Here is a 13,171-nt window from a genome sequence, read left to right on the forward strand (position 1 = left end):
GGAGGAGATGGTGGAGAAGCCAGGAGGCCTCTTCAGGATTAAAAAAAAATTTTTTTATTTTATTTTATTTTATTTTTGCTAAGTGTCGCTGGAAGCTGATTTTAGGGAAGTGGCTGAGAGTTTGGGCTGCAGGGTTGAACTTAAACCCAAATCCCAATTCCACCACTGGGTTGGCTTAGGAGGGCTGCTGGATCTCTATTCTGTGTTCTGTTACCCACATAATGGGACAGATACACGCTTTGCAGGACCACTGTGAGGATAAAGTGGGAAAGTGCATGTAAAATGCTTAGCACGCGGGCGCGAGAATGCAGACCTCAACTACTGGCTATCTACACCATGGCTCTGGAGACCAATGGAAATCCAAGGTTCTGCCCTGGCCCCCAACCCCAGCAGTGTGTTCCTCGAAGTTAACTGAAACTCTTGAAGCCTTTTTGATAGGAACTCCACTATGAGATTCCTTGATCCCATTCCTCTGGATGCTCCCATGCAGGGAAGGTATATTTAAGTGAGACGCCAACATTTTATCCACAGCTTGACTTAAAACTCTCATAACAGTGGTAGCAGTTATTTGTAGAGGGGTCAGTCTACAGAGGGGCACTGTGGTAGGTACTTTGATATATTTTCTCTGATCCTAACAAAAATTCTGCTGTACAGAGTATTAAATCCTACTTGAGTAAGGAGAAAACTAAAAGGTTCATGCCTCATGGTGGCCACAGAGCTAATAGGTGCTGGGACCCTTCAAGATCCAAAGCCACTTGTAACACACTTTCCCCCCAGCCACTGTGTACCTCTCTTGTAGCACTCAGCTCATGCACAGTTATTTGTGTACTTAGCCTCTAAAACTTTTTAAAGAGTAGTTAAGAGTATATACAAGCTTTAATACTTTAATGGTTAGGACATTTATTAGGTTATGGAAATTGTTCTTCATTAGGTTACAAGACCAGGTAAACCGGTTAAGTCATACTGTTGTCTCGTGGATCACATCATGATTATTCTGCATCTTTATCTCCAATTCCCCTGTGCAGTCTCATCCCCTCTCTGCAGCAGCCTTCTGAACACACCTACCTCCTAGTGCTAGGATGTCAAGACGGGTACATCCTGGGATCCATTTCACTGATACCCCCAACTGCCTTTCATACATATCCTGCCAGATGATGGTTGAAACAGTGACCTCACAACCGTGGCTGCCAGCCACTGCCCGTGGGAGGTGGGGTCAGGCCAAGACTGGGCAGTGCACATAGAACATCCTGTGTGCTCAAATCCACTCCCATCCTGCCACTCCACTCCCTTTTCTCTTCCTCACTAACCCCTTTCACCCCCACTCCATCCACACCCCCAGGTCCGGAGTGCAGGAAAACTTAGTACAGGTAGGCAGCCAGATGGGGTGCTCATCAGGTCGCCAAGGCAGGAAGTGAGAGGGGTGGGGAGGGGCAGGAGTGGGCCTAGACCCAAGTCTCTCATATTATTGTGGTGAGGAGGGGGAAACCTTCCTTCCCCTGACCCTGCTGCACGTTGCAGCTCAGAATTACAACTTAGTGGCAAATCACTGTTTGCCTTGACCCCAGCCTGGGTTAGGGAAGGGCCATGGCCTTGTGAGAAGCAGTGATTTCTGTATCACTTTTCCAATTTCCAGGGCCATTTGGTGCCCTTGAAATGATAATGAGGAATTTTATAATACTTTCAGCTTGCTGGATACAGAACTTTCTTGTATTATGTGATAAGGATCTTCAATTTTTTTTTTTGCTGCAAAGCATTGTCTCAGAGAATAGGGGATAGTCTGCCATCAACCTCATTTGNCCTTGTATTATGTGATAAGGATCTTCAATTTTTTTTTTTTTGCTGCAAAGCATTGTCTCAGAGAATAGGGGATAGTCTGCCATCAACCTCATTTGCACTCATTTCTAGCAGATCTGGAAGAAATAGTTGTGGGGATTTTGGAACTGATGGTGATACCTGGGGTAGCAGAATGAAGACGGTCAAGCAGGGAAGGGACATGCATGTTGTCCCAGTGTAGAGTGGAAAGGTAAGAGCTAACTGCCCAGATTATACTTGCCCTTGTACAGGTACACAATTCCTAGCAGGCAGGTACACCACTATGCCTGAGGCTCGGGCCACATGGCCTTGGTGACAGCAACAGAGAGCTCTCTGGCTGCCCAGGAAGGTGTTCTGTTGAAAGTTCTTTAAGTCACCAGTAACAAAACTAAGCAAGGAGTGGGGCTAAACATGGCCGTGACTTTTTTCAGGCCCTTGATTCTCTTCAGTGATGTGACCCAGGAACACAAGGGGTGTAGAGCTCTTCCCCACAGGGGGCATTTACTGACCTTTTGGCTCAGTGAGTGAAAACCCTGGTGGGAAGGCATCAACAATCATGGCGACCGCCATTTCCTTGTGTGGACAACCTCTTCACCTCTAGCTCCTGAAATCCTGCCATGAATCATTCTTTTGGGGGATCCCCTATAGGTTCTTTCCTAATTTAGTCATTTGCAGCATATTTCATTGTTCATGGTCAAAGGCCAGGAACATTAATATCAATTTTAAGATGGCTGTGGAGCTCTGGACAATGAGCCATTGATGCCATTAAATCAAGTGGAAGCCCAGGGGCTGAAAGACAAAACAGAGACCACTTTACTTTTAAAAAGTTAAGGGAACCGTATATAAATCTAGAATGAAAAGTCTTTGGTTAACGTAAAAAAGAGAACTGTAATAAAATTGCTTATTATTATTAAATCAGTTGTTTAAATCTTCATAGTTGTTAGGAACCCAAATGATTATTGCTATGGTAAGTTTTTGCCTAATTTCAAGATATGCAAAATAAGGTAAGCGTTCTTAATAGGTGGGCCTATTTCCAAAACTGACATCAATAAAGGCAAGAGATTAAGATTATACTGGATAGAACCCTAGGACAGTAAGGTGGTTCCCTGGGTATGCTTGCTCCCACAAATTGGAGGTGACCTTCTGGAGCCTGAGGTGCAGATCTCTGAGGCAAGTCCAAGGTCAGTGGAAGAGGGTGTGAGATGGAGAAGCAGCATCTAGAGCATGGAAAAAGGCAGCACTTGCTGGGGCATTTCCCAAATCCTGCCGACCCGAGGCATAACTATTAGCATGTAAACAGTGCATTAAGTCATTAGCTTTAAGAAATATTCCTCCTTGACAAGAAAATGGATTGACATTAAATCAGAGAGCACATTACATTGTCTAAATGACAACACTAGAGCCTTGTGATTGCTTTCTGAAAGGCACAGGAATGATAAAAACACACGATAGTAAGAAAATAAAATAAAATGAGCAGGCAACCAGTGTGGATCTTGGAATTTCAGAAGTTTAAATAAACAGAAATTGAAGTGCATGGGAGACTCCTGCTTGCAATGGATGAGCCAACATAAATCTATGTGGAGTCAGAACAAAGTGAACTGTATGGAGTAGGCTTCTGCGAAATGTCGAATTTCCTTTTATGGACAAAGCAGATAAAACTCTGGGCACTGGTTCCGTTTCCTTTTTCAGCTTCCCCTCTATTTATTAAACCATTTCTCCACACAAGCAGTGGTTCCACACAGCTCTCTGACAACATCCAGCCTTTACTTGGGGTTCCCCCTGCTCACCTGAGCTGGTTTTGTGGGTTTGGGCATCAAGCATCAAGTTAAGCGAGTGTTAGACAGCATGCCACCTTTTGTTGTGACATCTGAGTTCCTCTAAAGTCAGGAGTGTTTCTTTGTATAAATTGTAAGAGTTATGGATCTTGGGGGTTTTGCCCAGACCCAACGGGGTAAAATGACCAAGCCTCCAACACTGCAAGATCCCCATTTCAGCTAATGCCAAATGCCATTATGCCATTGCTGGGGCATAATGTGTAATGTCGCCTAGAAAATGCAGTAGCTGGCTAACTGGTCTCCTTGCTTTTGTCCTTGCCACCCTGCAGTCTGGCATTTGTAAGACAGCAGCCAAATGAATGTGCTACAATATTAGTTGGGCCATGTCAGTGCTCTACTTAGAACCCTCCCATGGCTTCCCACATTTCCCGGAGTCAAAGTCAGTCATTGTAATGGTTTATAAAGCCCTATGGGACCCTCCCCCTCCCCCATCCCATACCTGTGTACTTCATCGCCTGCTACCAGCTTTGGATCCCTCTGGACACATTGATCTTGTTCCTCATCCCTGTGAGGTATATGCTTACCCCAGGGCCTTTGATTCACCATTTTCTCTGCCAGGTGTGTTCTTTCTACAGATACCATATTACCCCTACTTAGTTTACATTCTTAAGTCTTTGTTTAAAATACTATCTTCTGGATGTGGCCTTCTCTGGCCAAGTTTTTGAAAATAGAAACTACTGCTACACCTTCCCACCTCCCCACTTCCCACCCCCACCCACTTCTTATCCCTTTTCCTGATCTGTATTTCTCCATAGCATTTATTGCCCCTGAATATGTTACTTGTGTATCTTTTTGGTTTTTACTTGTGTATCTTATTTCTCATGTTCCCTCCCCCCACCAAACCCATGAGGGCAGAGAATTTTTTCTTCTTTGCTCACTGCTATGTCTCCAGTGCATAGAATAGAACCTAGCATGTAGTGGACAAATAAATAGGTGCTGAATGAATGAATATAATTTGTACCACATGACATTCGTGATTCATTGAGTGCTTACACAGTACTTCCCTTAGATTAGAGACTTTCGAGGTTTCCCTCTATTTACTCCTTTGGGCTCTCATCCAGTTTCTCAACTGTCCCAAGAGTTCAGTCCTCCCCTCCAGGGGAACTGACTGGTAAAGAACATTGTTTCACCTTCACCGTGTTTCACTATCAGCATAGGATCTGATTTCCAGATATACTGTAAAAGGGTTGTAAAATCATGGAACAACTGAGACTTCATCCACATTCAATGTTTGTCAAAAGTTTGGCTAAAAAAACACCACTTGGAGAATTGTCTGAAAGATATGCAGTCCGATTTGCCCTCTAGAATCTCAATCCCCTCAAATCAGTTTCTGTATCAGGTCAACCCAAGTGAAGAGGAGTTTGCCTAGACTGTATCCAAAAAATTCCTTTTATTGAATTGCATTTTGACATTATCCCATTTGCCCATATGAAGGGAATACATTTTATAAAAATGCCCTATTCAGTCTGAGGATATTCTTTAATACTTAGCACAATGTTTTTTTTTTTTTTAAGATGAATCCAGGAAAAACAATTCTCTTAGGGTTCTACAAGGAATAACTTTTCTTGAACAACTGGTCGCACCTTCCTCCTTGGGGCTAACTAATGCGCTCATTAGTCAGATTAGGGATCTGTTGTTGACAAGCACTGAGGCCATTTTGCATCTGCAGTCCTTGATTCACAAATGCCTTTTCTACCCTTTGCCAGCTTGTGTGTTTCATCCCTCTGAGACAAAATATAAATAACAATGTATAATCTCATAAAACTAAATCACACTATTTTGTATTCTGAAATCGCATTATTCCCACTTTGTCAGTATTAATAAGAGTCTTTTAAGAAATGATGGTGAGAGTCAATAGTAGAAGTCTTTGTTGGCTTGTTTTATTTTTTAAATTTAATTAATTTCTTACTTATTCCTCCCAGGAGCACTCAGAGGTGTTATTTGCTACATTTCCCTCATTGGCAGAAACCTTGTCAGAGGGGGAATTGGAATTTTAACCTAGATATTGTGCCTCCAAGCCTAATTCTTTCTTTCTATCCCATTTTTACTTTATTTTTATTTTATTCGTAAAAAAATTTTAAGTAGGCTTCACGCCCAGCATGGAGCCCATCACAAGGCTTGAATTCATGACCCTGAGATCAAGACCTGAGCTGAAATCAAGAGTCGACATTTAACCAACCAGCCATCCAGGCACCTCCATATTACCACCTTTTGAAACTATTGTTTTCGAGGATGTTAGTGTGCAGAGGTTTTGCTTTTGTTTTTGTTTTTAAGGAGACTCTCGGGACAGTCTAGTTATTTCCTTGGCTTTCGGCATAACCTTCCTTGTTGTGAGGTGTTCTGTGGGAGGCCTGTGTGTCTCCTTGGCCTCTCTGATCCTTTAGCTTGAGGGAGCATCCACTGAACTGAATCAAGGTCACCTTGATCAGCACATATGGAAACCATGGGCTGCAGGGTAGTCTCCTTCTGATCACTTTTTCTATTGCATCATCATTCACATTGTGCAACAGCATTATAGTGGGAGCTTGCTTCATTACTTAGTAATTTCCTTTAACGGTGAAGCTGAGCTAGAGACATTTGGCCCTCTTCTCATTTTCCTGTTGCTAAATATAAAACATAAGCTGATGGTCTCCTATTATTCAAGGGAAAGAAGCATGAGTCCTTGAATGTGAAGCTAAGAGAAAAGTTGAAGGCAAAAAGATTAAGAAAAATATGACTGAAAATACCAAGCCTCCTAAACTGGCAGGTACGTACTACCAACGGCTCAGTAGAATCTTTTGACCTGTAGAGTTTTGCTGATCAGTGATTCTTTCCATGGACTTGAGCTAGACACCGAAGTGATGGAAACACAGAGGAGACATTGTCCCTGTCCTCAGATTCTTATGCTCTTCTAGTTCAGGGTCAGCACAGTTTCACTAAAGGCCCATTCAGTAAATATTTTAACCTTTGCAGGCCATTCGGTCTCTGTCTCAGTCAGCCATTCTGTCACTGAGCATAGAAGTCTCCATGAACAACACGCACACACGTGCCGTGTTCTAGTGACTATGGATGCTGAGACTCGAATTTCACACATTTTGGAGTGTCATGAAATATTGTTTTATTTTTCATTTCTTTTTTCAATAATTTAAAATGTAAAAACAACTTCAGCAAACTGAAAAGCTTCTGCACAACAAAGGAAATCATCATCAAAATGAAAAGGCAACCTATGCCATGGGAGAAAACATTTACATAGATCCAATAAGGGTTAATAGATACTTCTTTATTCATATATTAAGTAATGAGATCTGGCCACAGGCCTAATAACTACCACGACTTTGAGGTAGTGATGTGTATATATGATTTTCCGAGACACCTGTGACAACTGAAATGTGACATGCAAATCTGTGACTTCTATTGATGACAAAGTCATGGGAACTGATAAACTTTTATGGTGTGTTGCCAGCATTTAGAATTGAAGGAAAACCTAAATTTTGATTAGAACCGCTAGAAGTAACTTAAAAAAATCTCTGGATTCTATGCATAGAGCCATCAAAGAGAATCTTAAGTAGGCTCCATGCTCAGCACTCACCATGGAGCCTGATGGGGGTTCAATCCCACAACCCTGTGATTATGACCTGAGCCAAAATCAAGAGTCAGATGCTTTACTAACTGAGCCACCCAGGTGCCCCCGTAAGAGAATCTTTGATCTCAGCTAAAGGGCTCCTGAGAATTCAAGGAGAATGTGGGCTGGGAAAATTGAGCCCTTATCTTTGAGAGCACAATTTTTTAAAATTAATTCATTTTATTTATTTTAAAATTTACATCCAAGTTAGTTAGCATACAGTACAACAATGATTTTAGGAGTAGATTCCTTAATACCCCTTAGCCATTCAGCCCATCCCCCCTCCCACAACCCCTCCATCAACTCTCTGTTTGTTCTCTATATTTAAGAGTCTCTTATGTTTTGTCCTCCTTCCTGTTTTTATGTATTTTTTGTTTCCCTTCCCTTATGTTCATCTGTTTTGTATCTTAAATTCCTCATATGAGTGAAGTCATCTGATATTTGTCTTTCTCTGACTAATTTTGCTTAGCTTAATACCCTCTAGTTCCATCCATGTAGTTGCAAATGGTAAGATTTCATTCTTTTTGATTGGCAAGTAATACTCCATTCTGTATATATATAAATATGCCACATCCTCTTTATCCATTCATACATCGATGGACATTTGGGTTCTTTCCATACTTTGGCTATTGTCGATAGTGCTGCTATAAACATTGGGGTGCACGTGCCCCTTTGAAACAGCACACCTGTATTCTTTGGATAAATACCTAGTAGTGCACTTGCTGGGTCATAGGATAGTTCTATTTTTAATTTTTTAAGGAATCTCTATATGATTTTCCAGAGTGGCTGCACCCACTTTGCATTCCCCCCAGCAGTACAAAAGAGATCTTCTTTCCGCACATCCTCGCCCACATCATCCTTGCCTGAGTTGTTAATGTTAACCATTCTGACAGGTGTGAGATGGTATTTCATTGTGGTTTGATTTGTATTTCCCAGATGATGAGTGATGTTGAGCATTTTTTCATGTGTCTGTTGGCCATCTGGATGTCTCCTTTTTATTATTATTATTTATTTCTGAGAGAGAGAGAGAGAGAGAGACAGCATGAGCAGGGGAGGGTCAGAGAGAGAGAGGGAGTTACAGAATCTGAAGCAGGCTCCAGGCTCTGAGCTAGCTGTCAGCACAGAGCCTGATGCGGGGCTGGAACCCACGAACCATGAGATCATGATCTGAGTGGACACTGGATGCTTAACCGACTGAGCCACCCAGGCGCCCCTGGCTGTTTTCTTTGGAGACATGTGTATTCATGTCTTTTGTCCATTTCTTCACTGGAATATTTGTTTTTTGGGTGTTGAGTATGATAAGTTCTTTACAGATTTTGGATACTAATACTTTAATATGTCGTTTGCAAATATCTTCTCCCATTCCATCAGTTGCCTTTTAGTTTTGCTGATTGTTTGCTGTGCAGAAGTTTTTATTTTGATGAGGTCCCAATAGTTCATTTTTGCTTTTGTTTCCCTTGCCTCCAGAGACGTGTAGAGTAAGAAGTTGACGCAGTAAGGTCAAAGAGGTTTTTACCTGTTTTCTCCTTGAGGATTTTAATGGCTTCCTGTCTTACATTGAGGCCTTTCATCCATTTTGAGTTTATTTTTGTGTATGATATAAGAAAGTGGTCCAGGTTCATTTTTCTGCATGTTGCTGTCCAATTTTCCCAGCACCATTTGCTGAAGAGAATGTCTTTATTCCACTGGATATTCTTTCCTGCTTTCTTAAAGATTAGATGGCCATACGTTTGTGGGTCCATTTCTGGGTTCTCTATTCTGTTCCATTGATATGGAAAATATCATATGACATATCATCTGAGTGTTTTGGGGACAGTACCATAGTGTCTTGATGATTACAGCTTTGTAATACATCTTGGAGTCTGGGATTGTGATGCCTCCTGCTTCGGTTTTCTTTTTCAAGATTTCTTTAGCTATTCGGGATCTTTTCTGGTTCCATGAACATTTTAGGATTGTTTGTTTTAGCTCTGTGAAGAATGCTGGTGTTATTTGGTAGGGATTGCATGGAATATATAGATTACTTTGGGTAGTATCAACATTTTAACAATGTTTTTCCAATCCAGGAGCATGGAGTATTTTTCGATTTTTTGGTGTGACTTCTTCCATTTCTTTCATGAACTTCTAAAGTTTTCAGTGTATAGATTTTTCACCTCTTTGTTTAGGCTTATTCCTAGGTATTTTATGGGGTTTGGTGCAATTGTAAATAGGATTGAGTCCTTGTTTTCTTTTTCTGTTGCTTCATTATTGGTGTATAGGAATGCAATTGATTTTTGTACATTGATTTCATGTCCTGCAACTTTGCTGAATTCATGGATCAATTCTAGCAGTTTTTTTCATGGATCTTTTGGATTTTCCATATAGAGTATCATGTCATCTGTGAAGAGTGAAAGTTTGACTTCCTTCTGGCCAATTTGGATGCCTTTTGTTTCTTTGTGTTTTCTGATTGCTGAGGCTAAGACTTCCAACACTATGTTGAATATCAGTGGTGAGAGTGGATATCTCTGTTGTGTTCCTGACTTTAGGGGGAACGTTCTCAGTTTTTTTACCATTGAGGATTATAGTAGTGGTAGGTCTTTAATATATGGCTTTTACGATTGTGATGTATGATCCTTCTATCTCTACTTTCTTTTTTATCAAGAAGGGATGCTGTATTTTGTGAAATGCTTTCTCTGCATCTATTGAGAGGATCATGTGATTCTTGTCCTTTCTTTTATTGATGTGATATATCACATTGGTTGTTTTGCAGATATGGAACCAGCCCTGCATCCCAGGTATAAATCCAGTTGGTTGTGGTGAATAACTTTTTAATGTATTGTTGGATCCAGTTGGCTAGTATCTTGTTGAGGATTTTGAAAGCATGATTTTTTTTTTAAGATTTTTAAATCTGAGGTACCTGGATGGTTTAGTCATTTAAGCATCTGACTCTTGATTTCAGCTCAAGTCATGATCTCATGGTTTGTGAGTTTGAGCCTCACATCAATCTATCAGCACAGAGCCTGCTTGAGATTTTCTCTCTCTCCTCTCTCTCTCTGCCCACCTCCCACTTGCATGCCCTCTCTCTCAAAATAAATAAACATCAAAGAAATTTTAAAGATTTTTACATCTTTAAGTAACCTCTACACCCAACGTGGGGCTGCAACTGACAACCATGAGATCAAGAGTTGCAATGCTCTTCCAACTGAGCCAGCCCGGCACCCTGAGAGCACAGTTGTAATAGAGAGGAGAAGACAGAGGCTACAGTGAAGTGAACTGACTCAGCAAGGAGAGAGGAACTTTAACTGCCATATGCAAGTCTGTCCCCATCCATGTGGCCTGTTCCACTACTGCTTTAGGAGAAGACTGCGCTGGTGTGATGGAGCTCTGTAGCAGAGTTCTTATGACATGGTAGCGTCATCATACAAACCAGGCAAATTAAAAGTGTTCAGATACAATGTCGTCTGTCACTTGGACTTTTGAAGAATTCTTATTGGAGCATTATATTGGACAAGTGGTTTGGAACAGACTTAGTTTCTCCTAAGAAGACACTCAGCTGGTCAGAAGCACTTGCCACTTCCTTATTATCAACTTCACCAGTGGGAACAAGGATGATGATTTTCATTGAATTTTATATTTTTATATTTTTTTAATTTTCTCCAATAAGTGTGTATTATTTTGTAATGGGAAAATTCTTTAAGGTTTATCTCTGCTCTTCATTTGGGTTATCTCACTTGCAGGAGAGAGTCAGCCTTGTTCCTCAATATTAAATTAGAATTTGATGAAGGAAGAAGGAAGGAAAAGATGGAAACAAAGAGAAGGAAGAAAAGGAAAATTGGAAGAAAGGAAAAGTAAAGAGACTATTAGGTTTTCATACAATTCTCAACCTTAACTAGGCCCCACTGCCTCTTGGTAATCCTTCTATTCATCTTTTATCCACTTGCCCTGCAAACACTGGACTGAGCCTCAACCAAACCCAGCCAAGCCCTGCACAGGGCAAAGTTGCCTACCTGAGCCCAGCTCACACTGGCAATCCTCAGGCTCTGCTAATTACATGGCTGTTGCCTTAAGTCACTTTTTACCAGGGAGGGAGGGAGTCGGGGCGGGGGGGGACGGTGGGAGGAAGGTGGTTCTTACTCAGCAAAAGCTAATTTATACAAGTGAGTCATATGTTTTCCAAATCTACCTTTCCTGGCAATTTTCCCATATTCCACAAGTTCTCCATCATTAACACACTCTGTGTTAGGATAACATCTAGAGATGTTCTCAAAATGAAGAGAGAGTCTTCTGAGTGAGCAGTATTTTGTGTGTGTGTGTGTGTGTGTCACTACACATCAAGGCTTCAATTTCCAATTACTCTTGGCAGGCTGCAAAATCACACCTGGACCCAACACCACCTACCAATCATCACAACTCACGTCTTTCTGTAACCAGTGATAAGATTCCCTCCACAAATCTGTGCTGAATTCCTCTTTGATGTTGCAGAACCACAGAAGCTCCTATAGGTTTGAATGCCCCTTTGAAGAAAGACCCCACACCTGTCACACTGACCAGCATTAAATAGCCAAGGATCACTTCCTAGATTTGTAAATTTAGGCAAATTACTGAAGTGATTCTTTTTAAAAATTTTTAGTGTTTATTTATTTTTGAGAGAGACAGAGAGACAGAGAGAGAGAGAGAAGCAGAATGCAGGCGGGGGAGGAGCAGAGAGAGAGGGAGACACAGAATCCGAAGCAGGCTCCGGGCTCTAAGTTGTCAGCACAGAGCCCAAAGCAGGGCTCGAACTCACAAATCGTGAGATCATGACCTGAGTTGAAGTTGGACGCTTAACTGAGCCATCCAGGTTCCCCAAGTTAAGTGACTTCTATTTGTTCTCAATGTCCTCACCTATAAGAAGGGGCTAAAAATAATAGTGCTTACCAAACAATGTTGTCAATGAGATTAATGAGTTAATAAAGGTAAACTAATTAGAACAGAATCTTGCATGTAGTAAAGCCCATGTTTATCATTTTTATTCAGGGCTGCAATATTTCTTTTCTCTCTTCTCTGGATCTTATCAGCCTTTTCTATCTCTCTGCAGGCACCACAGGATGCTAAGCTAACACGTTGTTTCTTTCAGATGAAAATTAAGCAAACTCCAATCTTTTGGGAGTTCTTCAGGAAATCAGGGATTCTTCAGGAATTCAGCGGTTGTGCTGCTTCATAAATAGTATAATGATTACTGTTAAAGAAAAGTTTGAAATTATTTTCTCTTCTAAATGATCAAGATTTTGCCAGGCAAGCTTATCCAAAGCCAGTAACATTTTATCAAGTTAAAATTTCACGACGACAATTTGAAAAGATTTCAGAATTCTTTTAAGCCTTGTTCCCCCAATGAGATTTTGCCTGGAGCTGGCCGGGTATGTGGGAAAGGACCGTCAAAGGCAAGTCACTTCCGGCGACATGTAGGCCGGTGCAGGTGTGGAGAAGCCTCACAATCAAAGTGGACATTCGTGCTAGATATTTGTAAGATGCTTTAAAATATATAGGTGAACTCCATGGGACACCTGGGTGGCTCAGTCAGTTGAGTGCCTGACTTCGGCTCAGGTCATGATCTCACAGTTCGTGGATTCAAGCCCCACGTTGGGCTCTACACTGACAGCTTGGAGCCTAGAGCCAGCTTCAGATTCTCTGTCTCCCTCTCTCTCTGCCCCTCCCCTGCTTGTGCTCTGTCTCTCTCTCAAGAATAAATAAACCTTAAAAAATTTATATATATATGTGAACTCCAAAGAAAGAAAAAAAAGCTTCCTAGGTGTTGAGGAAAAGATTCCCAGATGAACTGGGAAGAGCAGAGAAGCAGCAGCTGAAACACCCATGGCCTCAAGGGCTAGGAGTTTGACACCACTCTCTCTCCCTCCTTCTCCCTCTCCCACTCTCTCCCTCCCACTCTCTCTCCTTCTCTCTCCCTTTC

Source organism: Crocuta crocuta, unplaced genomic scaffold (genome assembly GCF_008692635.1).
Source record: "Crocuta crocuta isolate KB4526 unplaced genomic scaffold, BGI_CrCroc_1.0 scaffold223, whole genome shotgun sequence".
Taxonomy (NCBI): Eukaryota; Metazoa; Chordata; class Mammalia; order Carnivora; family Hyaenidae; genus Crocuta; species Crocuta crocuta.